Source organism: Diuraphis noxia, unplaced genomic scaffold, assembly GCF_037042655.1.
Source record: "Diuraphis noxia isolate RWA-SAM2 unplaced genomic scaffold, SU_Dnox_SAM2 contig0002, whole genome shotgun sequence".
In the NCBI taxonomy this organism is placed as follows: domain Eukaryota; kingdom Metazoa; phylum Arthropoda; class Insecta; order Hemiptera; family Aphididae; genus Diuraphis; species Diuraphis noxia.
In genome coordinates, this window is record NW_028301712.1 from 49,964,583 (window position 1) to 49,989,541 (window position 24,959).

The window sequence follows — 24,959 nt, forward strand, 5'->3', positions numbered from 1 at the left end:
TCAAAAATATTTTTGAAATTAAAAAAACTGTTTCCCGAAATTTAAGTACTTAAATCGTTCATATTAGCGAATTTTATGTGCCAAAAATGTAGATTAACACTCACTTAAACTATCTAGTGTAGTTTTGAAGACCGTTCTGATAAAATTCTACCTGAAAATTGTGAAACATTCAAAATTTGTGTGGATATGACCACCAACAAGTGTCGATGTATGTCTGCCTGAGATTGTAGTATAAAATAAAATATTATATATTTTTAATTAATTTTTTTATCGGTATTTTGTACACTGAAAACATGAATAGTTGAGTTAGGTTTGATATTTACATATATTTTTCTTGTACATTGTAATTTCAAAAATATTTTTGAAATTAAAAAAACTGTTTCCCGAAATTTAAGTACTTAAGTCGTTCATATTAGCGAATTTTATGTGCCAAAAATGTAGATTAACACTCACTTAAACTATCTAGAGTAGTTTTGAAGCCCGTTCTGATAAAATTCTACCTGAAAATTGTGAAACATTCAAAATTTGTGTGGATATGACCACCAACAAGTGTCGATGTATGTCTGCCTGAGATTGTAGTATAAAATAAAATATTATATATTTTTAATTAATTTTTTTATCGGTATTTTTATACACTGAAAACATGAATAGTTGAGCTAGGTTTGATATTGACATATATTTTCCTTGTACATTGTAATTTCAAAAATATATTTGAAATTAAAAAAACTGTTTCCCGAAATTTAAGTACTTAAATCGTTCATATTAGCGAATTTTATATGCCAAAAATGTAGATTAACACTCACTTAAACTATCTAGTGTAGTTTTGAAGACCGTTCTGATATTGTTCTACATGAAAATTATGAAACAATCAAAATTTGTGTGGATATGACCACCAACAAGTGTCGATGTATGTCTGCCTGAGATTGTAGTATAAAATAAAATATTATATATTTTTAATTAATTTTTTTATCGGTATTTTGTACACTGAAAACATGAATAGTTTAGCTAGGTTTGATATTGACATATATTTTCCTTGTACATTGTAATTTCAAAAATATTTTTGAAATTAAAAAAACTGTTTCCCGAAATTTAAGTACTTAAATCGTTCATATTAGCGAATTTTATGTGCCAAAAATGTAGATTAACACTCACTTAAACTATCTAGAGTAGTTTTGAAGACCGTTCTGATATTGTTCTACATGAAAATTATGAAACAATCAAAATTTGTGTGGAAATCACCATCAACAAGTGTCGATGTATGTCTGCCTAAGATTGTAGTATAAAAAAAATATTATATATTTTTAATTAATTTTTTTATCGGTATTTTGTACACTGAAAACATGAATAGTTGAGTTAGGTTTGATATTTACATATATTTTTCTTGTACATTGTAATTTCAAAAATATTTTTGAAATTAAAAAAACTGTTTCCCGAAATTTAAGTACTTAAGTCGTTCATATTAGCGAATTTTATGTGCCAAAAATGTAGATTAACACTCACTTAAACTATCTAGAGTAGTTTTGAAGCCCGTTCTGATAAAATTCTACCTGAAAATTGTGAAACATTCAAAATTTGTGTGGATATGACCACCAACAAGTGTCGATGTATGTCTGCCTGAGATTGTAGTATAAAATAAAATATTATATATTTTTAATTAATTTTTTTATCGGTATTTTGTACACTGAAAACATGAATAGTTGAGCTAGGTTTGATATTGACATATATTTTCCTCGTACATTGTAATTTCAAAAATATTTTTGAAATTAAAAAAAATGTTTCCCGAAATTTAAGTACTTAAATCGTTCATATTAGCGAATTTTATGTGCCAAAAATGTAGATTAACACTCACTTAAACTATCTAGTGTAGTTTTGAAGACCGTTCTGATATTGTTCTACATGAAAATTATGAAACAATCAAAATTTGTGTGGATATGACCACCAACAAGTGTCGATGTATGTCTGCCTGAGATTGTAGTATAAAATAAAATATTATATATTTTTAATTAATTTTTTTATCGGTATTTTGTACACTGAAAACATGACTAGTTTAGCTAGGTTTGATATTGACATATATTTTCCTTGTACATTGTAATTTCAAAAATATTTTTGAAATTAAAAAAACTGTTTCCCGAAATTTAAGTACTTAAATCGTTCATATTAGCGAATTTTATGTGCCAAAAATGTAGATTAACACTCACTTAAACTATCTAGAGTAGTTTTGAAGACCGTTCTGATATTGTTCTACATGAAAATTATGAAACAATCAAAATTTGTGTGGATATGACCACCAACAAGTGTCGATGTATGTCTGCCTGAGATTGTAGTATAAAATAAAATATTATATATTTTTAATTAATTTTTTTATCGGTATTTTGTACACTGAAAACATGAATAGTTGAGCTAGGTTTGATATTGACATATATTTTCCTTGTACATTGTAATATCAAAAATATTTTTGAAATTAAAAAAACTGTTTCCCGAAATTTAAGTACTTAAATCGTTCATATTAGCGAATTTTATGTGCCAAAAATGTAGATTAACACTCACTTAAACTATCTAGTGTAGTTTTGAAGACCGTTCTGATAAAATTCTACCTGAAAATTGTGAAACATTCAAAATTTGTGTGGATATGACCACCAACAAGTGTCGATGTATGTCTGCCTGAGATTGTAGTATAAAATAAAATATTATATATTTTTAATTAATTTTTTTATCGGTATTTTGTACACTGAAAACATGAATAGTTGAGTTAGGTTTGATATTTACATATATTTTTCTTGTACATTGTAATTTCAAAAATATTTTTGAAATTAAAAAAACTGTTTCCCGAAATTTAAGTACTTAAGTCGTTCATATTAGCGAATTTTATGTGCCAAAAATGTAGATTAACACTCACTTAAACTATCTAGAGTAGTTTTGAAGCCCGTTCTGATAAAATTCTACCTGAAAATTGTGAAACATTCAAAATTTGTGTGGATATGACCACCAACAAGTGTCGATGTATGTCTGCCTGAGATTGTAGTATAAAATAAAATATTATATATTTTTAATTAATTTTTTTATCGGTATTTTTATACACTGAAAACATGAATAGTTGAGCTAGGTTTGATATTGACATATATTTTCCTTGTACATTGTAATTTCAAAAATATATTTGAAATTAAAAAAACTGTTTCCCGAAATTTAAGTACTTAAATCGTTCATATTAGCGAATTTTATATGCCAAAAATGTAGATTAACACTCACTTAAACTATCTAGTGTAGTTTTGAAGACCGTTCTGATATTGTTCTACATGAAAATTATGAAACAATCAAAATTTGTGTGGATATGACCACCAACAAGTGTCGATGTATGTCTGCCTGAGATTGTAGTATAAAATAAAATATTATATATTTTTAATTAATTTTTTTATCGGTATTTTGTACACTGAAAACATGAATAGTTTAGCTAGGTTTGATATTGACATATATTTTCCTTGTACATTGTAATTTCAAAAATATTTTTGAAATTAAAAAAACTGTTTCCCGAAATTTAAGTACTTAAATCGTTCATATTAGCGAATTTTATGTGCCAAAAATGTAGATTAACACTCACTTAAACTATCTAGAGTAGTTTTGAAGACCGTTCTGATATTGTTCTACATGAAAATTATGAAACAATCAAAATTTGTGTGGAAATCACCATCAACAAGTGTCGATGTATGTCTGCCTAAGATTGTAGTATAAAAAAAATATTATATATTTTTAATTAATTTTTTTATCGGTATTTTGTACACTGAAAACATGAATAGTTGAGTTAGGTTTGATATTTACATATATTTTTCTTGTACATTGTAATTTCAAAAATATTTTTGAAATTAAAAAAACTGTTTCCCGAAATTTAAGTACTTAAGTCGTTCATATTAGCGAATTTTATGTGCCAAAAATGTAGATTAACACTCACTTAAACTATCTAGAGTAGTTTTGAAGCCCGTTCTGATAAAATTCTACCTGAAAATTGTGAAACATTCAAAATTTGTGTGGATATGACCACCAACAAGTGTCGATGTATGTCTGCCTGAGATTGTAGTATAAAATAAAATATTATATATTTTTAATTAATTTTTTTATCGGTATTTTGTACACTGAAAACATGAATAGTTGAGCTAGGTTTGATATTGACATATATTTTCCTCGTACATTGTAATTTCAAAAATATTTTTGAAATTAAAAAAAATGTTTCCCGAAATTTAAGTACTTAAATCGTTCATATTAGCGAATTTTATGTGCCAAAAATGTAGATTAACACTCACTTAAACTATCTAGTGTAGTTTTGAAGACCGTTCTGATATTGTTCTACATGAAAATTATGAAACAATCAAAATTTGTGTGGATATGACCACCAACAAGTGTCGATGTATGTCTGCCTGAGATTGTAGTATAAAATAAAATATTATATATTTTTAATTAATTTTTTTATCGGTATTTTGTACACTGAAAACATGAATAGTTTAGCTAGGTTTGATATTGACATATATTTTCCTTGTACATTGTAATTTCAAAAATATTTTTGAAATTAAAAAAACTGTTTCCCGAAATTTAAGTACTTAAATCGTTCATATTAGCGAATTTTATGTGCCAAAAATGTAGATTAACACTCACTTAAACTATCTAGAGTAGTTTTGAAGACCGTTCTGATATTGTTCTACATGAAAATTATGAAACAATCAAAATTTGTGTGGAAATCACCATCAACAAGTGTCGATGTATGTCTGCCTAAGATTGTAGTATAAAAAAAATATTATATATTTTTAATTAATTTTTTTATCGGTATTTTGTACACTGAAAACATGAATAGTTGAGTTAGGTTTGATATTTACATATATTTTTCTTGTACATTGTAATTTCAAAAATATTTTTGAAATTAAAAAAACTGTTTCCCGAAATTTAAGTACTTAAGTCGTTCATATTAGCGAATTTTATGTGCCAAAAATGTAGATTAACACTCACTTAAACTATCTAGAGTAGTTTTGAAGCCCGTTCTGATAAAATTCTACCTGAAAATTGTGAAACATTCAAAATTTGTGTGGATATGACCACCAACAAGTGTCGATGTATGTCTGCCTGAGATTGTAGTATAAAATAAAATATTATATATTTTTAATTAATTTTTTTATCGGTATTTTGTACACTGAAAACATGAATAGTTGAGCTAGGTTTGATATTGACATATATTTTCCTCGTACATTGTAATTTCAAAAATATTTTTGAAATTAAAAAAAATGTTTCCCGAAATTTAAGTACTTAAATCGTTCATATTAGCGAATTTTATGTGCCAAAAATGTAGATTAACACTCACTTAAACTATCTAGAGTAGTTTTGAAGACCGTTCTGTTAAAATTCTACCTGAAAATTTTGAAACATTCAAAATTTGTGTGGATATGATCACCAACAAGTGTCGATGTATGTCTGCCTGAGATTGTAGTATAAAATAAAATATTATATATTTTTAATTAATTTTTTTATCGGTTGTTTTGTACACTGAAAACATGAATAGTTGAGCTAGGTTTGATATTGACATATATTTTCCTTGTACATTGTAATTTCAAAAATATATTTGAAATTAAAAAAACTGTTTCCCGAAATTTAAGTACTTAAATCGTTCATATTAGCGAATTTTATGTGCCAAAAATGTAGATTAACACTCACTTAAACTATCTAGTGTAGTTTTGAAGACCGTTCTGATAAAATTCTACCTGAAAATTGTGAAAAATTCAAAATTTGTGTGGATATGACCACCAACAAGTGTCGATGTATGTCTGCCTGAGATTGTAGTATAAAATAAAATATTATATATTTTTAATTAATTTTTTTATCGGTATTTTGTACACTGAAAACATGAATAGTTGAGCTAGGTTTGATATTGACATATATTTTCCTTGTACATTGTAATATCAAAAATATTTTTGAAATTAAAAAAACTGTTTCCCGAAATTTAAGTACTTAAATCGTTCATATTAGCGAATTTTATGTGCCAAAAATGTAGATTAACACTCACTTAAACTATCTAGTGTAGTTTTGAAGACCGTTCTGATAAAATTCTACCTGAAAATTGTGAAACATTCAAAATTTGTGTGGATATGACCACCATCAAGTGTCGATGTATGTCTGCCTGAGATTGTAGTATAAAATAAAATATTATATATTTTTAATTAATTTTTTTATCGGTATTTTGTACACTGAAAACATGAATAGTTGAGCTAGGTTTGATATTGACATATATTTTCCTTGTACATTGTAATTTCAAAAATATTTTTGAAATTAAAAAAACTCTTTCCCGAAATTTAAGTACTTAAATCGTTCATATTAGCGAATTTTATGTGCCAAAAATGTAGATTAACACTCACTTAAACTATCTAGTGCAGTTTTGAAGACCGTTCTGATATTGTTCTACATGAAAATTATGATACAATCAAAATTTGTGTGGAAATCACCATCAACAAGTGTCGATGTATGTCTGCCTAAGATTGTAGTATAAAAAAAATATTATATATTTTTAATTAATTTTTTTATCGGTATTTTGTACACTGAAAACATGAATAGTTGAGCTAGGTTTGATATTGACATATATTTTCCTTGTACATTGTAATATCAAAAATATTTTTGAAATTAAAAAAACTGTTTCCCGAAATTTAAGTACTTAAATCGTTCATATTAGCGAATTTTATGTGCCAAAAATGTAGATTAACACTCACTTAAACTATCTAGTGTAGTTTTGAAGACCGTTCTGATAAAATTCTACCTGAAAATTGTGAAACATTCAAAATTTGTGTGGATATGACCACCATCAAGTGTCGATGTATGTCTGCCTGAAATTGTAGTATAAAATAAAAATATTATATATTTTTAATTAATTTTTTTATCGGTATTTTGTACACTGAAAACATGAATAGTTGAGCTAGGTTTGATATTGACATATATTTTCCTTGTACATTGTAATTTCAAAAATATTTTTGAAATTAAAAAAACTCTTTCCCGAAATTTAAGTACTTAAATCGTTCATATTAGCGAATTTTATGTGCCAAAAATGTAGATTAACACTCACTTAAACTATCTAGTGCAGTTTTGAAGACCGTTCTGATAAAATTCTACCTTAAAATTTTGAAACATTCAAAATTTGTGTGGATATGACCACCAACAAGTGTCGATGTATGTCTGCCTAAGTTTGTAGTATAAAAAAAAATATTATATATTTTTAATTAATTTTTTTATCGGTATTTTGTACACTGAAAACATGAATAGTTGAGTTAGGTTTGATATTTACATATATTTTCCTTGTACATTGTAATTTCAAAAATATTTTTGAAATTAAAAAAACTGTTTCCCGAAATTTAAGTACTTAAATCGTTCTTATTAGCGAATTTTATGTGCCAAAAATGTAGATTAACACTCACTTAAACTATCTAGTGTAGTTTTGAAGACCGTTCTGATAAAATTCTATCTGAAAATTGTGAAACTTTCAAAATTTGTGTGGACATGACCACCAACAAGTGTCGATGTATGTCTGCCTGAGATTGTAGTATAAAATAAAATATTATATATTTTTAATTATTTTTTTTATCGGTATTTTGTACACTGAAAACATGAATAGTTGAGCTAGGTTTGATATTGACATATATTTTCCTTGTACATTGTAATTTCAAAAATATTTTTGAAATTAAAAAAACTGTTTCCCGAAATTTAAGTACTTAAGTCGTTCATATTAGCGAATTTTATGTGCCAAAAATGTAGATTAACACTCACTTAAACTATCTAGAGTAGTTTTGAAGCCCGTTCTGATAAAATTCTACATGAAAATTGTGAAACATTCAAAATTTGTGTGGATATGACCACCAACAAGTGTCGATGTATGTCTGCCTGAGATTGTAGTATAAAATAAAATATTATATATTTTTAATTAATTTTTTTATCGGTATTTTTATACACTGAAAACATGAATAGATGAGCTAGGTTTGATATTGACATATATTTTCCTTGTACATTGTAATTTCAAAAATATTTTTGAAATTAAAAAAACTGTTTCCCGAAATTTAAGTACTTAAATCGTTCATATTAGCGAATTTTATGTGCCAAAAATGTAGATTAACACTCACTTAAACCATCTAGAGTAGTTTTGAAGACCGTTCTGTTAAAATTCTACCTGAAAATTTTGAAACATTCAAAATATGTGTGGATATGATCATCAACAAGTGTCGATGTATGTCTGCCTGAGATTGTAGTATAAAATAAAATATTATATATTTTTAATTAATTTTTTTATCGGTATTTTGTACACTGAAAACATGAATAGTTGAGTTAGGTTTGATATTTACATATATTTTTCTTGTACATTGTAATTTCAAAAATATTTTTGAAATTAAAAAAACTGTTTCCCGAAATTTAAGTACTTAAGTCGTTCATATTAGCGAATTTTATGTGCCAAAAATGTAGATTAACACTCACTTAAACTATCTAGAGTAGTTTTGAAGCCCGTTCTGATAAAATTCTACATGAAAATTGTGAAACATTCAAAATTTGTGTGGATATGACCACCAACAAGTGTCGATGTATGTCTGCCTGAGATTGTAGTATAAAATAAAATATTATATATTTTTAATTAATTTTTTTATCGGTATTTTGTACACTGAAAACATGAATAGTTGAGCTAGGTTTGATATTGACATATATTTTCCTCGTACATTGTAATTTCAAAAATATTTTTGAAAATAAAAAAACTGTTTCCCGAAATTTAAGTACTTAAATCGTTCATATTAGCGAATTTTATGTGCCAAAAATGTAGATTAACACTCACTTAAACTATCTAGAGTAGTTTTGAAGACCGTTCTGTTAAAATTCTACCTGAAAATTTTGAAACATTCAAAATTTGTGTGGATATGATCACCAACAAGTGTCGATGTATGTCTGCCTGAGATTGTAGTATAAAATAAAATATTATATATTTTTAATTAATTTTTTTATCGGTTGTTTTGTACACTGAAAACATGAATAGTTGAGCTAGGTTTGATATTGGCATATATTTTCCTTGTACATTGTAATTTCAAAAATATATTTGAAATAAAAAAAACTGTTTCCCGAAATTTAAGTACTTAAATCGTTCATATTAGCGAATTTTATATGCCAAAAATGTAGATTAACACTCACTTAAACTATCTAGTGTAGTTTTGAAGACCGTTCTGATATTGTTCTACATGAAAATTATGAAACAATCAAAATTTGTGTGGAAATCACCATCAACAAGTGTCGATGTATGTCTGCCTGAGATTGTAGTATAAAATAAAATATTATATATTTTTAATTAATTTTTTTATCGGTATTTTGTACACTGAAAACATGAATAGTTGAGCTAGGTTTGATATTGACATATATTTTCCTCGTACATTGTAATTTCAAAAATATTTTTGAAAATAAAAAAACTGTTTCCCGAAATTTAAGTACTTAAATCGTTCATATTAGCGAATTTTATGTGCCAAAAATGTAGATTAACACTCACTTAAACTATCTAGAGTAGTTTTGAAGACCGTTCTGTTAAAATTCTACCTGAAAATTTTGAAACATTCAAAATTTGTGTGGATATGATCACCAACAAGTGTCGATGTATGTCTGCCTGAGATTGTAGTATAAAATAAAATATTATATATTTTTAATTAATTTTTTTATCGGTTGTTTTTTACACTGAAAACATGAATAGTTGAGCTAGGTTTGATATTGGCATATATTTTCCTTGTACATTGTAATTTCAAAAATATTTTTGAAATTAAAAAAACTGTTTCCCGAAATTTAAGTACTTAAGTCGTTCATATTAGCGAATTTTATGTGCCAAAAATGTAGATTAACACTCACTTAAACTATCTAGAGTAGTTTTGAAGCCCGTTCTGATAAAATTCTACATGAAAATTGTGAAACATTCAAAATTTGTGTGGATATGACCACCAACAAGTGTCGATGTATGTCTGCCTGAGATTGTAGTATAAAATAAAATATTATATATTTTTAATTAATTTTTTTATCGGTATTTTGTACACTGAAAACATGAATAGTTGAGCTAGGTTTGATATTGAAATATATTTTCCTTGTATATTGTAATATCAAAAATATTTTTGAAATTAAAAAAACTCTTTCCCGAAATTTAAGTACTTAAATCGTTCATATTAGCGAATTTTATTACCCAAAAATGTAGATTAACACTCACTTAAACTATCTAGTGTAGTTTTGAAGACAGTTCTGATAAAATTCTACCTGAAAATTGTGAAACTTTCAAAATTTGTGTGGACATGACCACCAACAAGTGTCGATGTATGTCTGCCTGAGATTGTAGTATAAAATAAAATATTATATATTTTTAATTATTTTTTTTATCGGTATTTTGTACACTGAAAACATGAATAGTTGAGCTAGGTTTGATATTGACATATATTTTCCTTGTACATTGTAATTTCAAAAATATTTTTGAAATTAAAAAAACTGTTTCCCGAAATTTAAGTACTTAAATCGTTCATATTAGCGAATTTTATGTGCCAAAAATGTAGATTAACACTCACTTAAACTATCTAGTGTAGTTTTGAAGACCGTTCTGATAAACTTCTACCTGAAAATTGTGAAACATTCAAAATTTGTGTGGATATGACCACCAACAAGTGTCGATGTATGTCTGCCTGAGATTGTAGTATAAAATAAAATATTATATATTTTTAATTAATTTTTTTATCGGTATTTTGTACACTGAAAACATGAATAGTTGAGCTAGGTTTGATATTGACATATATTTTCCTTGTACATTGTAATTTCAAAAATATTTTTGAAATTAAAAAAACTGTTTCCCGAAATTTAAGTACTTAAATCGTTCATATTAGCGAATTTTATGTGCCAAAAATGTAGATTAACACTCACTTAAACTATCTAGTGTAGTTTTGAAGACCGTTCTGATAAAATTCTACCTGAAAATTTTGAAACATTCAAAATTTGTGTGGATATGACCACCAACAAGTGTCGATGTATGTCTGCCTAAGATTGTAGTATAAAATAAAATATTATATATTTTTAATTAATTTTTTTATCGGTATTTTGTACACTGAAAACATGAATAGTTGAGCTAGGTTTGATATTGACATATATTTTCCTTGTACATTGTAATTTCAAAAATATTTTTGAAATTAAAAAAACTGTTTCCCGAAATTTAAGTACTTAAATCGTTCATATTAGCGAATTTTATGTGCCAAAAATGTAGATTAACACTCACTTAAACTATCTAGTGTAGTTTTGAAGACCGTTCTGATAAAATTCTACCTGAAAATTTTGAAACATTCAAAATTTGTGTGGATATGACCACCAACAAGTGTCGATGTATGTCTGCCTAAGATTGTAGTATAAAAAAAAATATTATATATTTTTAATTAATTTTTTTATCGGTATTTTGTACACTAAAAACATGAATTGTTGAGCTAGGTTTGATATTGACATATATTTTCCTTGTACATTGTAATTTCAAAAATATTTTTGAAATTAATAAAACTGTTTCCCGAAATTTAAGTACTTAAATCGTTCATATTAGCGAAATTTATGTGCCAAAAATGTAGATTAACACTCACTTAAACTATCTAGAGTAGTTTTGAAGCCCGTTCTGATAAAATTCTACCTGAAAATTGTGAAACATTCAAAATTTGTGTGGATATGACCACCAACAAGTGTCGATGTATGTCTGCCTGAGATTGTAGTATAAAATAAAATATTATATATTTTTAATTAATTTTTTTATCGGTATTTTGTACACTGAAAACATGAATAGTTGAGCTAGGTTTGATATTGACATATATTTTCCTTGTACATTGTAATTTCGAAAATATTTTTGAAATTAAAAAAACTGTTTCCCGAAATTTAAGTACTTAAATCGTTCATATTAGCGAATTTTATGTGCCAAAAATGTAGATTAACACTCACTTAAACTATCTAGAGTAGTTTTGAAGACAGTTCTGATATTGTTCTACATGAAAATTATGAAACAATCAAAATTTGTGTGGATATGACCACCAACAAGTGTCGATGTATGTCTGCCTGAGATTGTAGTATAAAAAAAAATATTATATATTTTTAATTGATTTTTTTATCGGTATTTTGTACACTGAAAACATGAATAGTTGAGCTAGGTTTGATATTTACATATATTTTCCTTGTACATTGTAATTTCAAAAATATTTTTGAAATTAAAAAAACTCTTTCCCGAAATTTAAGTACTTAAATCGTTCATATTAGCGAATTTTATGTGCCAAATATGTAGATTAACACTCACTTAAACTATCTAGTGCAGTTTTGAAGACCGTTCTGATAAAATTCTACCTTAAAATTTTGAAACATTCAAAATTTGTGTGGATATGACCACCAACAAGTGTCGATGTATGTCTGCCTAAGTTTGTAGTATAAAAAAAAATATTATATATTTTTAATTAATTTTTTTATCGGTATTTTGTACACTGAAAACATGAATAGTTGAGTTAGGTTTGATATTTACATATATTTTCCTTGTACATTGTAATTTCAAAAATATTTTTGAAATTAAAAAAACTGTTTCCCGAAATTTAAGTACTTAAATCGTTCTTATTAGCGAATTTTATGTGCCAAAAATGTAGATTAACACTCACTTAAACTATCTAGAGTAGTTTTGAAGACCGTTCTGATATTGTTCTACATGAAAATTATGAAACAATCAAAAGTTGTGTGGAAATCACCATCAACAAATGTCGATGTATGTCTGCCTAAGATTGTAGTATAAAAAAAAATATTATATATTTTTTAATTAATTTTTTTATCGGTATTTTGTACACTGAACACATGAATAGTTTAGCTAGGTTTGATATTGACATATATTTTCCTTGTACATTGTAATTTCAAAAATATTTTTGAAATTAAAAAAACTGTTTCCCGAAATTTAAGTACTTAAATCGTTCTTATTAGCGAATTTTATGTGCCAAAAATGTAGATTAACACTCACTTAAACTATCTAGAGTAGTTTTGAAGACCGTTCTGATAAAATTCTACCTGAAAATTATGATACATTCAAAATTTGTGTGGATATGACCACCAACAAGTGTCGATGTATGTCTGCCTGAGATTGTAGTATAAAATAAAATATTATATATTTTTAATTAATTTTTTTATCGGTATTTTGTACACTGAAAACATGAATAGTTTAGCTAGGTTTGATATTAACATATATTTTCCTTGTACATTGTAATTTCAAAAATATTTTTGAAATTAAAAAAACTGTTTCCCGAAATTTAAGTACTTAAATCGTTCATATTAGCGAATTTTATGTGCCAAAAATGTAGATTAACACTCACTTAAACTATCTAGTGCAGTTTTGAAGACCGTTCTGATAAAATTCTACCTTAAAATTTTGAAACATTCAAAATTTGTGTGGATATGACCACCAACAAGTGTCGATGTATGTCTGCCTAAGTTTGTAGTATAAAAAAAAATATTATATATTTTTAATTAATTTTTTTATCGGTATTTTGTACACTGAAAACATGAATAGTTGAGTTAGGTTTGATATTTACATATATTTTCCTTGTACATTGTAATTTCAAAAATATTTTTGAAATTAAAAAAACTGTTTCCCGAAATTTAAGTACTTAAATCGTTCTTATTAGCGAATTTTATGTGCCAAAAATGTAGATTAACACTCACTTAAACTATCTAGAGTAGTTTTGAAGACCGTTCTGATAAAATTCTACCTGAAAATTATGATACATTCAAAATTTGTGTGGATATGACCACCAACAAGTGTCGATGTATGTCTGCCTGAGATTGTAGTATAAAATAAAATATTATATATTTTTAATTAATTTTTTTATCGGTATTTTGTACACTGAAAACATGAATAGTTGAGTTAGGTTTGATATTAACATATATTTTCCTTGTACATTGTAATTTCAAAAATATTTTTGAAATTAAAAAAACTGTTTCCCGAAATTTAAGTACTTAAATCGTTCATATTAGCGAATTTTATGTGCCAAAAATGTAGATTAACACTCACTTAAACTATCTAGTGTAGTTTTGAAGACCGTTCTGATAAAGTTCTACCTTCAAATTTTGAAACATTCAAAATTTGTGTGGATATGACCACCAACAAGTGTCGATGTATGTCTGCCTAAGATTGTAGTATAAAAAAAAATATTATTTATTTTTAATTAATTTTTTTATCGGTATTTTGTACACTGAAAACATGAATAGTTGAGTTAGGTTTGATATTTACATATATTTTCCTTGTACATTGTAATTTCAAAAATATTTTTGAAATTAAAAAAAATGTTTCCCGAAATTTAAGTGCTTAAATCGTTCATATTAGCGAATTTTAAGTGCCAAAAATGTAGATTAACACTCACTTAAACTATCTAGAGTAGTTTTGAAGACCGTTCTGATATTGTTCTACATGAAAATTATGAAACAATCAAAAGTTGTGTGGAAATCACCATCAACAAATGTCGATGTATGTCTGCCTGAGATTGTAGTATAAAATATAATATTATATATTTTTAATTAATTTTTTTATCGGTATTTTGTACACTGAACACATGAATAGTTTAGCTAGGTTTGATATTGACATATATTTTCCTTGTACATTGTAATTTCAAAAATATAATTGAAATTAAAAAAACTGTTTCCCGAAATTTAAGTACTTAAATCGTTCTTATTAGCGAATTTTATGTGCCAAAAATGTAGATTAACACTCACTTAAACTATCTAGAGTAGTTTTGAAGACCGTTCTGATAAAATTCTACCTGAAAATTATGATACATTCAAAATTTGTGTGGATATGACCACCAACAAGTGTCGATGTATGTCTGCCTAAGATTGTAGTATAAAAAAAAATATTATATATTTTTAATTAATTTTTTTATCGGTATTTTGTACACTGAACACATGAATAGTTTAGCTAGGTTTGATATTGACATATATTTTCCTTGTACATTGTAATTTCAAAAATATTTTTGAAATTAAAAAAACTGTTTCCCGAAATTTAAGTACTTAAATCGTTCTTATTAGCGAATTTTATGTGCCAAAAATGTAGATTAACACTCACTTAAACTATCTAGAGTAGTTTTGAAGACCGTTCTGATAAAATTCTACCTGAAAATTATGATACATTCAAAATTTGTGTGGATATGACCACCAACAAGTGTCGATGTATGTCTGCCTGAGATTGTAGTATAAAATAAAATATTATATATTTTTAATTAATTTTTTTATCGGTATTTTGTACACTGAAAACATGAATAGTTTAGCTAGGTTTGATATTAACATATATTTTCCTTGTACATTGTAATTTCAAAAATATTTTTGAAATTAAAAAAACTGTTTCCCGAAATTTAAGTACTTAAATCGTTCATATTAGCGAATTTTATGTGCCAAAAATGTAGATTAACACTCACTTAAACTATCTAGTGTAGTTTTGAAGACCGTTCTGATAAAGTTCTACCTTCAAATTTTGAAACATTCAAAATTTGTGTGGATATGACCACCAACAAGTGTCGATGTATGTCTGCCTAAGATTGTAGTATAAAAAAAAATATTATTTATTTTTAATTAATTTTTTTATCGGTATTTTGTACACTGAAAACATGAATAGTTGAGTTAGGTTTGATATTTACATATATTTTCCTTGTACATTGTAATTTCAAAAATATTTTTGAAATTAAAAAAAATGTTTCCCGAAATTTAAGTGCTTAAATCGTTCATATTAGCGAATTTTAAGTGCCAAAAATGTAGATTAACACTCACTTAAACTATCTAGAGTAGTTTTGAAGACCGTTCTGATATTGTTCTACATGAAAATTATGAAACAATCAAAAGTTGTGTGGAAATCACCATCAACAAATGTCGATGTATGTCTGCCTGAGATTGTAGTATAAAATATAATATTATATATTTTTAATTAATTTTTTTATCGGTATTTTGTACACTGAACACATGAATAGTTTAGCTAGGTTTGATATTGACATATATTTTCCTTGTACATTGTAATTTCAAAAATATAATTGAAATTAAAAAAACTGTTTCCCGAAATTTAAGTACTTAAATCGTTCTTATTAGCGAATTTTATGTGCCAAAAATGTAGATTAACACTCACTTAAACTATCTAGAGTAGTTTTGAAGACCGTTCTGATAAAATTCTACCTGAAAATTATGATACATTCAAAATTTGTGTGGATATGACCACCAACAAGTGTCGATGTATGTCTGCCTAAGATTGTAGTATAAAAAAAAATATTATATATTTTTAATTAATTTTTTTATCGGTATTTTGTACACTGAACACATGAATAGTTTAGCTAGGTTTGATATTGACATATATTTTCCTTGTACATTGTAATTTCAAAAATATTTTTGAAATTAAAAAAACTGTTTCCCGAAATTTAAGTACTTAAATCGTTCTTATTAGCGAATTTTATGTGCCAAAAATGTAGATTAACACTCACTTAAACTATCTAGAGTAGTTTTGAAGACCGTTCTGATAAAATTCTACCTGAAAATTATGATACATTCAAAATTTGTGTGGATATGACCACCAACAAGTGTCGATGTATGTCTGCCTGAGATTGTAGTATAAAATAAAATATTATATATTTTTAATTAATTTTTTTATCGGTATTTTGTACACTGAAAACATGAATAGTTTAGCTAGGTTTGATATTAACATATATTTTCCTTGTACATTGTAATTTCAAAAATATTTTTGAAATTAAAAAAACTGTTTCCCGAAATTTAAGTACTTAAATCGTTCATATTAGCGAATTTTATGTGCCAAAAATGTAGATTAACACTCACTTAAACTATCTAGTGTAGTTTTGAAGACCGTTCTGATAAAATTCTACCTTAAAATTTTGAAACATTCAAAATTTGTGTGGATATGACCACCAACAAGTGTCGATGTATGTCTGCCTAAGATTGTAGTATAAAAAAAAATATTATATATATATTAATTAATTTTTTTATCGGTATTTTGTACACTGAAAACATGAATAGTTGAGTTAGGTTTGATATTTACATATATTTTCCTTGTACATTGTAATTTCAAAAATATTTTTGAAATTAAAAAAACTGTTTCCCGAAATTTAAGTACTTAAATCGTTCTTATTAGCGAATTTTATGTGCCAAAAATGTAGATTAACACTCACTTAAACTATCAAGAGTAGTTTTGAAGACCGTTCTGATATTGATCTACATGAAAATTATGAAACATTCAAAATTTGTATGGATATGACCACCAACAAGTGTCGATGTATGTCTGCCTGAGATTGTAGTATAAAATAAAATATTATATATTTTTAATTCATTTTTTTATCGGTATTTTGTACACTGAAAAAATGAATAGTTGAGGTAGGTTTGATATTTACATATAATTTCCTTGTACATTGTAATTTCAAAAATATTTTTGAAATTAAAAAAACTGTTTCCCGAAATTTAAGTACTTAAATCCTTCATATTAGCGAATTTTATGTGCCAAAAATGTAGATTAACACTCACTTAAACTATCTAGAGTAGTTTTGAAGACCGTTCTGATAAAATTCTACCTGAAAATTGTGAAACATTCAAAATTTGAGTGGAAATCACCATCAACAAGTGTCGATGTATGTCTGCCTAAGATCGTAGTATAAAAAAAAATATTATATATTTTTAATTAATTTTTTTATTGGTATTTTGTACACTGAAAACATGAATAGTTGAGCTAGGTTTGATATTTACATATATTGTCCTTGTACATTGTAATTTCAAAAATATTTTTGAAATTAAAAAAACTGTTTCCCGAAATTTAAGTACTTAAATCGTTCATATTAGAAAATTTTATGTGCCAAAAATGTAGATTAACACTCACTTAAACTATCGAGAGTAGTATTGAAGACCGTTCTGATAAAATTCTACCTGAAAATTGTGAAATATTCAAAATTTGTGTGGATATGACCATCAACAAGTGTCGATGTATGTCTGCCTGAGTTTGTAGTATAAAAAAAAATATTATATATTTTTAATTAATTTTTTTATCGGTATTTTGTACACTGAAAACATGAATAGTTGAGCTAGGTTTGATATTGACATATAATTTCCTTGTACATTGTAATTTCAAAAATATTTTTGAAATTAAAAAACTTGTTTCCCGAAATTTAAGTACTTAAATCATTCATATTAGCGAATTTTATGTGCCAAAAATGTAGATTAACACTCACTTAAACTATCTAGTGTAGTTTTGAAGACCGTTCTGATAAAATTCTACCTGAAAATTTTGAAACATTCAAAATTTGTGTGGATATGACCACCAACAAGTGTCGATGTATGTCTGCCTGAGATTGTAGTATAAAATAAAATATTATATATTTTTAATTAATTTTTTTATCGGTATTTTTTACACTGAAAACATGAATAGTTGAGCTAGGTTTGATATTGACATATATTTTCCTTGTACATTGTAATTTCGAAAATATTTTTGAAATTAAAAAAACTGTTTCCCGAAATTTAAGTACTTAAATCGTTCATATTAGCGAATTTTATGTGCCAAAAATGTAGATTAACACTCACTTAAACTATCTAGAGTAGTTTTGAAGACCGTTCTGATATTGTTCTACATGAAAATTATGAAACAATCAAAATTTGTGTGGAAATCACCATCAACAAATGTCGATGTATGTCTGCCTAAGATTGTAGTATAAAAAAAAATATTATATATTTTTTAATTAATTTTTTTATCGGTATTTTGTACACTGAACACATGAATAGTTTAGCTAGGTTTGATATTGACATATATTTTCCTTGTACATTGTAATTTCAAAAATATTTTTGAAATTAAAAAAACTGTTTCCCGAAATTTAAGTACTTAAATCGTTCTTATTAGCGAATTTTATGTGCCAAAAATGTAGATTAACACTCACTTAAACTATCTAGAGTAGTTTTGAAGACCGTTCTGATAAAATTCTACCTGAAAATTATGATACATTCAAAATTTGTGTGGATATGACCACCAACAAGTGTCGATGTATGTCTGCCTGAGATTGTAGTATAAAATAAAATATTATATATTTTTAATTAATTTTTTTATCGGTATTTTGTACACTGAAAACATGAATAGTTGAGCTAGGTTTGATATTTACATATATTGTCCTTGTACATTGTAATTTCAAAAATATTTTTGAAATTAAAAAAACTGTTTCCCGAAATTTAAGTACTTAAATCGTTCATATTAGAAAATTTTATGTGCCAAAAATGTAGATTAACACTCACTTAAACTATCGAGAGTAGTATTGAAGACCGTTCTGATAAAATTCTACCTGAAAATTGTGAAATATTCAAAATTTGTGTGGATATGACCATCAACAAGTGTCGATGTATGTCTGCCTGAGATTGTAGTATAAAAAAAAATATTATATATTTTTAATTAATTTTTTTATCGGTATTTTGTACACTGAAAACATGAATAGTTGAGCTAGGTTTGATATTGACATATAATTTCCTTGTACATTGTGATTTCAAAAATATTTTTGAAATTAAAAAACTTGTTTCCCGAAATTTAAGTACTTAAATCATTCATATTAGCGAATTTTATGTGCCAAAAATGTAGATTAACACTCACTTAAACTATCTAGTGTAGTTTTGAAGACCGTTCTGATAAAATTCTACCTGAAAATTTTGAAACATTCAAAATTTGTGTGGATATGACCACCAACAAGTGTCGATGTATGTCTGCCTGAGATTGTAGTATAAAATAAAATATTATATATTTTTAATTAATTTTTTTATCGGTATTTTTTACACTGAAAACATGAATAGTTGAGCTAGGTTTGATATTGACATATATTTTCCTTGTACATTGTAATTTCGAAAATATTTTTGAAATTAAAAAAACTGTTTCCCGAAATTTAAGTACTTAAATCGTTCATATTAGCGAATTTTATGTGCCAAAAATGTAGATTAACACTCACTTAAACTATCTAGAGTAGTTTTGAAGACCGTTCTGATATTGTTCTACATGAAAATTATGAAACAATCAAAATTTGTGTGGATATGACCACCAACAAGTGTCGATGTATGTCTGCCTGAGATTGTAGTATAAAAAAAAATATTATATATTTTTAATTGATTTTTTTATCGGTATTTTGTACACTGAAAACATGAATAGTTGAGCTAGGTTTGATATTTACATATATTTTCCTTGTACATTGTAATTTCAAAAATATTTTTGAAATTAAAAAAACTCTTTCCCGAAATTTAAGTACTTAAATCGTTCATATTAGCGAATTTTATGTGCCAAAAATGTAGATTAACACTCACTTAAACTATCTAGTGCAGTTTTGAAGACCGTTCTGATAAAATTCTACCTTAAAATTTTGAAACATTCAAAATTTGTGTGGATATGACCACCAACAAGTGTCGATGTATGTCTGCCTAAGTTTGTAGTATAAAAAAAAATATTATATATTTTTAATTAATTTTTTTATCGGTATTTTGTACACTGAAAACATGAATAGTTGAGTTAGGTTTGATATTTACATATATTTTCCTTGTACATTGTAATTTCAAAAATATTTTTGAAATTAAAAAAACTGTTTCCCGAAATTTAAGTACTTAAATCGTTCTTATTAGCGAATTTTATGTGCCAAAAATGTAGATTAACACTCACTTAAACTATCTAGAGTAGTTTTGAAGACCGTTCTGATAAAATTCTACCTGAAAATTATGATACATTCAAAATTTGTGTGGATATGACCACCAACAAGTGTCGATGTATGTCTGCCTGAGATTGTAGTATAAAATAAAATATTATATATTTTTAATTAATTTTTTTATCGGTATTTTGTACACTGAAAACATGAATAGTTTAGCTAGGTTTGATATTAACATATATTTTCCTTGTACATTGTAATTTCAAAAATATTTTTGAAATTAAAAAAACTGTTTCCCGAAATTTAAGTACTTAAATCGTTCATATTAGCGAATTTTATGTGCCAAAAATGTAGATTAACACTCACTTAAACTATCTAGTGTAGTTTTGAAGACCGTTCTGATAAAATTCTACCTTAAAATTTTGAAACATTCAAAATTTGTGTGGATATGACCACCAACAAGTGTCGATGTATGTCTGCCTAAGATTGTAGTATAAAAAAAAATATTATTTATTTTTAATTAATTTTTTTATCGGTATTTTGTACACTGAAAACATGAATAGTTGAGTTAGGTTTGATATTAACATATATTTTCCTTGTACATTGTAATTTCAAAAATATTTTTGAAATTAAAAAAACTGTTTCCCGAAATTTAAGTACTTAAATCGTTCATATTAGCGAATTTTATGTGCCAAAAATGTAGATTAACACTCACTTAAACTATCTAGTGTAGTTTTGAAGACCGTTCTGATAAAGTTCTACCTTCAAATTTTGAAACATTCAAAATTTGTGTGGATATGACCACCAACAAGTGTCGATGTATGTCTGCCTAAGATTGTAGTATAAAAAAAAATATTATTTATTTTTAATTAATTTTTTTATCGTTATTTTGTACACTGAAAACATGAATAGTTGAGTTAGGTTTGATATTTACATATATTTTCCTTGTACATTGTAATTTCAAAAATATTTTTGAAATTAAAAAAACTCTTTCCCGAAATTTAAGTACTTAAATCGTTCATATTAGCGAATTTTATGTGCCAAAAATGTAGATTAACACTCACTTAAACTATCTAGTGCAGTTTTGAAGACCGTTCTGATAAAATTCTACCTTAAAATTTTGAAACATTCAAAATTTGTGTGGATATGACCACCAACAAGTGTCGATGTATGTCTGCCTAGGTTTGTAGTATAAAAAAAAATATTATATATTTTTAATTAATTTTTTTATCGGTATTTTGTACACTGAAAACATGAATAGTTGAGTTAGGTTTGATATTTACATATATTTTCCTTGTACATTGTAATTTCAAAAATATTTTTGAAATTAAAAAAACTGTTTCCCGAAATTTAAGTACTTAAATCGTTCTTATTAGCGAATTTTATGTGCCAAAAATGTAGATTAACACTCACTTAAACTATCTAGAGTAGTTTTGAAGACCGTTCTGATATTGTTCTACATGAAAATTATGAAACAATCAAAAGTTGTGTGGAAATCACCATCAACAAATGTCGATGTATGTCTGCCTAAGATTGTAGTATAAAAAAAAATATTATATATTTTTTAATTAATTTTTTTATCGGTATTTTGTACACTGAACACATGAATAGTTTAGCTAGGTTTGATATTGACATATATTTTCCTTGTACATTGTAATTTCAAAAATATTTTTGAAATTAAAAAAACTGTTTCCCGAAATTTAAGTACTTAAATCGTTCTTATTAGCGAATTTTATGTGCCAAAAATGTAGATTAACACTCACTTAAACTATCTAGAGTAGTTTTGAAGACCGTTCTGATAAAATTCTACCTGAAAATTATGATACATTCAAAATTTGTGTGGATATGACCACCAACAAGTGTCGATGTATGTCTGCCTGAGATTGTAGTATAAAATAAAATATTATATATTTTTAATTAATTTTTTTATCGGTATTTTGTACACTGAAAACATGAATAGTTTAGCTAGGTTTGATATTAACATATATTTTCCTTGTACATTGTAATTTCAAAAATATTTTTGAAATTAAAAAAACTGTTTCCCGAAATTTAAGTACTTAAATCGTTCATATTAGCGAATTTTATGTGCCAAAAATGTAGATTAACACTCACTTAAACTATCTAGTGTAGTTTTGAAGACCGTTCTGATAAAATTCTACCTTAAAATTTTGAAACATTCAAAATTTGTGTGGATATGACCACCAACAAGTGTCGATGTATGTCTGCCTAAGATTGTAGTATAAAAAAAAATATTATTTATTTTTAATTAATTTTTTTATCGGTATTTTGTACACTGAAAACATGAATAGTTGAGTTAGGTTTGATATTAACATATATTTTCCTTGTACATTGTAATTTCAAAAATATTTTTGAAATTAAAAAAACTGTTTCCCGAAATTTAAGTACTTAAATCGTTCATATTAGCGAATTTTATGTGCCAAAAATGTAGATTAACACTCACTTAAACTATCTAGTGTAGTTTTGAAGACCGTTCTGATAAAGTTCTACCTTCAAATTTTGAAACATTCAAAATTTGTGTGGATATGACCACCAACAAGTGTCGATGTATGTCTGCCTAAGATTGTAGTATAAAAAAAAATATTATTTATTTTTAATTAATTTTTTTATCGTTATTTTGTACACTGAAAACATGAATAGTTGAGTTAGGTTTGATATTTACATATATTTTCCTTGTACATTGTAATTTCAAAAATATTTTTGAAATTAAAAAAAATGTTTCCCGAAATTTAAGTACATAAATCGTTCATATTAGCGAATTTTAAGTGCCAAAAATGTAGATTAACACTCACTTAAACTATCTAGAGTAGTTTTGAAGACCGTTCTGATATTGTTCTACATGAAAATTATGAAACAATCAAAAGTTGTGTGGAAATCACCATCAACAAATGTCGATGTATGTCTGCCTGAGATTGTAGTATAAAATAAAATATTATATATTTTTAATTAATTTTTTTATCGGTATTTTGTACACTGAACACATGAATAGTTTAGCTAGGTTTGATATTGACATATAATTTCCTTGTACATTGTAATTTCAAAAATATTTTTGAAATTAAAAAACTTGTTTCCCGAAATTTAAGTACTTAAATCATTCATATTAGCGAATTTTATGTGCCAAAAATGTAGATTAACACTCACTTAAACTATCTAGTGTAGTTTTGAAGACCGTTCTGATAAAATTCTACCTGAAAATTTTGAAACATTCAAAATTTGTGTGGATATGACCACCAACAAGTGTCGATGTATGTCTGCCTGAGATTGTAGTATAAAATAAAATATTATATATTTTTAATTAATTTTTTTATCGGTATTTTTTACACTGAAAACATGAATAGTTGAGCTAGGTTTGATATTGACATATATTTTCCTTGTACATTGTAATTTCGAAAATATTTTTGAAATTAAAAAAACTGTTTCCCGAAATTTAAGTACTTAAATCGTTCATATTAGCGAATTTTATGTGCCAAAAATGTAGATTAACACTCACTTAAACTATCTAGAGTAGTTTTGAAGACCGTTCTGATATTGTTCTACATGAAAATTATGAAACAATCAAAATTTGTGTGGATATGACCACCAACAAGTGTCGATGTATGTCTGCCTGAGATTGTAGTATAAAAAAAAATATTATATATTTTTAATTGATTTTTTTATCGGTATTTTGTACACTGAAAACATGAATAGTTGAGCTAGGTTTGATATTTACATATATTTTCCTTGTACATTGTAATTTCAAAAATATTTTTGAAATTAAAAAAACTCTTTCCCGAAATTTAAGTACTTAAATCGTTCATATTAGCGAATTTTATGTGCCAAAAATGTAGATTAACACTCACTTAAACTATCTAGTGCAGTTTTGAAGACCGTTCTGATAAAATTCTACCTTAAAATTTTGAAACATTCAAAATTTGTGTGGATATGACCACCAACAAGTGTCGATGTATGTCTGCCTAAGTTTGTAGTATAAAAAAAAATATTATATATTTTTAATTAATTTTTTTATCGGTATTTTGTACACTGAAAACATGAATAGTTGAGTTAGGTTTGATATTTACATATATTTTCCTTGTACATTGTAATTTCAAAAATATTTTTGAAATTAAAAAAACTGTTTCCCGAAATTTAAGTACTTAAATCGTTCTTATTAGCGAATTTTATGTGCCAAAAATGTAGATTAACACTCACTTAAACTATCTAGAGTAGTTTTGAAGACCGTTCTGATAAAGTTCTACCTTCAAATTTTGAAACATTCAA